Source organism: Equus quagga, unplaced genomic scaffold (assembly GCF_021613505.1).
Source record: "Equus quagga isolate Etosha38 unplaced genomic scaffold, UCLA_HA_Equagga_1.0 210725_RagTag, whole genome shotgun sequence".
Classification (NCBI taxonomy): Eukaryota; Metazoa; Chordata; class Mammalia; order Perissodactyla; family Equidae; genus Equus; species Equus quagga.
This window is the reverse complement of record NW_025799370.1, coordinates 1,262-4,796: the sequence shown is the minus strand read 5'-3', so window position 1 is coordinate 4,796 and position 3,535 is coordinate 1,262. Positions and strand designations below refer to the sequence as shown.

Genomic DNA, 3,535 nt, shown 5'->3' with positions numbered 1-3,535 from the left:
TCCAATGTTTTACACATCTTAAAAAGAAGACATATAAAATTATTATAATAGTCATTATACAAAAAGACTGATCATTACTCTTTTACCAGAAAAGCTACAAAGGACTAACTCCATAGACCAAAATTTATTTCTTCCTTATCTCTATCTTGATTCTGTTCTTTTCTCCCCTCTTTCTTTTAATACTAATTCTGGTTCTGATTCTTACTTCCTCCTTGGATGAGAACTTTACTTACCTAATCTACAAGGTAGGTTACCTTCTCAGAACCACTAAAACAACAATGTGAGGCTGAAAATTGCAGATTTAGGAACAGAAACAAGGAACCTAAATGATTTTCTGGTGTTTTTCTATCGAAGTCTGTTATGCAGTTGGAAAGTCTTTTTCAGAGTTAAGAGTTTGACCAGACAAATCAGATATTTTGATATTTATAGTTTTGTTAGTATAACTTTCCTGTAAAAACCTTTGGTTTGGATGTCTTTGGAATCTGTTTTGGAGGTGTTGCTAAGGCTTCCTGAGTACTCTAATGACTCCTCCTGCAGACAAAGAAATGCAGGCATTGGTGGTTCAATGGTAGAATTCTCGCCTCCCACGCGGGAGACCCGGGTTCGATTCCCGGCCAATGCACGCTGGTTTGCTCGCGTCCATTCCTTTGGTGCTTTTTTGTATTTCTACTGCGCAAAATATACTGCACAAGCAAAGTGCGGTCGTTTAGGGATTTTGGTTGCTGCGGCTGTAAACTGTGGGCAATGCCAACCAAAGTGGTGGGGCTGTAGCTGGAACCTAAGACTTTCAGAAACCAATCTCATAATCAGAGACCAGGCAGTGCTTGGACTCAGCAACCACTTCACGAGTCTGTCTTTGAAAGTGGCAGTGTTTCTGGTGGCTCCGTGATTTAGAATATTTGGACTTAAGACCACTGTTAACTTTCAGCCTTTCTCCTGGAAGATCTTAGGAACCCAAAGAGCCATCAGGTCACTGATTCGCAGGCTGGACCGTGGGTTGATCGCCGGGCCACGACGTATCACTATGGAGCGAGGATCAACAGATGAAGATCCTGGAAGGAGAACAGTCGCGGGGCCCGGCAGTCACCCCAGTGGCGGGGGAGGCGTGTGGGGAGGAACCCGTGTGGACAGGACAGGAGCTGCGGAGAGGGGGCCTCGCACAGAGGTGGCTGGAGGCCCCTGGCGTCTGTACACCAGACGCCGTGAACCGAGTTTATTAACATCGTCAGCCACCGCGCCTCCGCCTGTCCCCACAGTGGGCCCATCGGTGTTCCGGGGATTCCGTGTACCTGGCAATGTGGGTCAAGAGGTGTGAGCCTGAAAGTAATATTTTTTTTTAAAAGGAAAACGAGCTACAGAATCTAGGGACGGTTTATCCGGTTTTCTTTACATCGCATGACACATTAGGAAGCTTCTCAGAAAGATGCCAAGTTTAGAGTAACGGGTGTTAACGGGTTAGAGACAATGGGTCATTAATTTTCTTCCAAAATTTTTTCATCTAATAATAGCTTAAAATTTGTTTTTTAAACCTATATTCAAACTAGCTATATGTCGCCTTTTCATAATAAATTTATTCATGTTCAAAGGTTTCCTTATTCTGACATATTATGTCTTTCTACACTTTGTTTATAAACTGATAGTGATTTCTTTTTAAGTTCTTTGCTCGCAATACTGTGTTGAAATCATCAGGGTTGTTTTACTATTTTGTTTTAACTTATTTGGGAATCTCTGTATTTGTTGAATAAAAATTGTAATGTAATGCCTAATTTCTTGTTTTTTAAGATTTTTCTCTAAACAGGAATCAGGCTTTAGAGAGAACAATCTAGAAGACTTGATTTATAAAAAGGAAAACAATAGGTTACTTAAGGGATGAGGCACACTGAAAGGGCTCATCAGATATCAGGGAGAATTGACCCCAGATGACCAACTTCAAGAAAATATCATAGTAAAATTATTGGACTTTACAGATAAAGAAAATATCCTCAGTTTCTCCAGGCAAAACTATCAAATAAGTTACAAAAGCAATAGAATTAGATGAGCATTAACATACAAAGCAAGGCAACAAGGGAGGAGCAGTTTCAAGAAATTTATATCAAGAAAGTGCCAATTGAAGATATATCCAGCCAAGCTCCTTTTCAAGGGTCAAGGTACAGGGGAATGGCTCCGCTATGACACTCTGATGACATTATACTTCTCCATGTAGGCCACATAGGCCAGGCTCAACTGTAGTCTGACCCAAGTCTTGGCCGAATGCCCTTCTGGAACACGGAAAGATAGACAATCTTGTGAGGCGCTATCAGAAGGCTATTTCTCACTGATGTCTTGTGGGAGGTTCCCTGTCTTAGAGCAGGCTGCCACTAGGCAGTTTGTCACCTGCCTCCCTGGTTCCGGGGAGACAGGGAAATTTCTACCTTCCCTCCACCCCCACCCCCAGGGTGCAACTACAAACTATAAAACTGCTTAGCTGCAATATGAAATTAGCTCCTTCACAACAGAGCAAGCCACCACTTGTATCTTCTTGTCTTCTGATCCCTCCAGTGTGGTGTCAGGCCGTGGGATTATGGATGTGTGGAGCTGACAATGTGCTACACCTGTTTATGCTGTGTGTGTAAGCAATAAACCACCTCAATTCATTTGAGATTGTCTCCTTATTGGTCAAGTCTACAGAAATGTGACAAGCGCACCTAGCAGCTGCCACTATACTATTGCCTAGGGACTGCTAGACTGCTTGACAGGTTTGGTGTCCAACGTGGGGCCAGTAAGGTCACAATACCCTCTCGGAGAAAATACAGAAGGGACTGTGTGGGCTACGTTAGGGAGTACGAGAAGGCTCTCCAAGGTCTTCTTGCCTAAGTGGTGGCTATGTGTGTGGGGGGGAGTAAGGGTCCTCCAACTGTCCCACAAGTTAATGAACATTTGGAGGCTGAGTAGTGACGAGGAAGGATCGAAAACAGCCACGTAAATGGTGTTTTAGTTGTTGCTAAAACTTTGTTGAAACTGAGTAGGTGGCCTCTTAAAACTGAAAGCAATTGAAGAGCTGTGCTTACTGTTGTGGGGCTGCTCCCTCCATGCCCCCCTGATCCCTCTCTTCCCCTCATCCTGGCCCAGGTAATGAGAGGCCTTCCCACTGTTCCAATTGACTTCACAGGCTGGTTCCACCTCTGCACACCCTGAGCTCCCAGTCAAGGAGATAAAATGGTCCCCTGGCTGCTGTTGTAACCCGTCAAGTGCAAGTGTTAAACTCCTTGGTCTGTGTTCCTGTAAAAGAGAGTGTGAATTCAACTGACAGAGTTTGCGTAAAACTTGCAGTAAAGAGAAAACAACGTCAAAGTTATGAGTGAGGCTTCTGAACCAATTCAATGTACAGTTGTGACAATGTGTAATTGAAATTAATGAGTTACATGCTTATACCATGAATTCTCTTAAAGTGGTAGAGGGGATTCTTCTGTTCAGAGTACTGTCACATGTAAAAAAGTGCTAATGGGACAAACTCCCCTGACGTTTGCTACCAGTGGATGGGTCAAAATTTAGCGTG

At 43.4% G+C, this 3,535-nt stretch overlaps 1 non-coding gene across 1 annotated transcript; it reads left to right on the top strand.

The window, feature by feature from the left end:
- Nucleotides 1-551: 551 nt before the first annotated feature.
- Nucleotides 552-622, top strand: TRNAG-CCC (transfer RNA glycine (anticodon CCC)). The gene has a single exon. It is a non-coding gene; the product is annotated as a tRNA-Gly (tRNA).
- The last annotated feature ends 2,913 nt before the right edge of the window (nucleotides 623-3,535 follow it).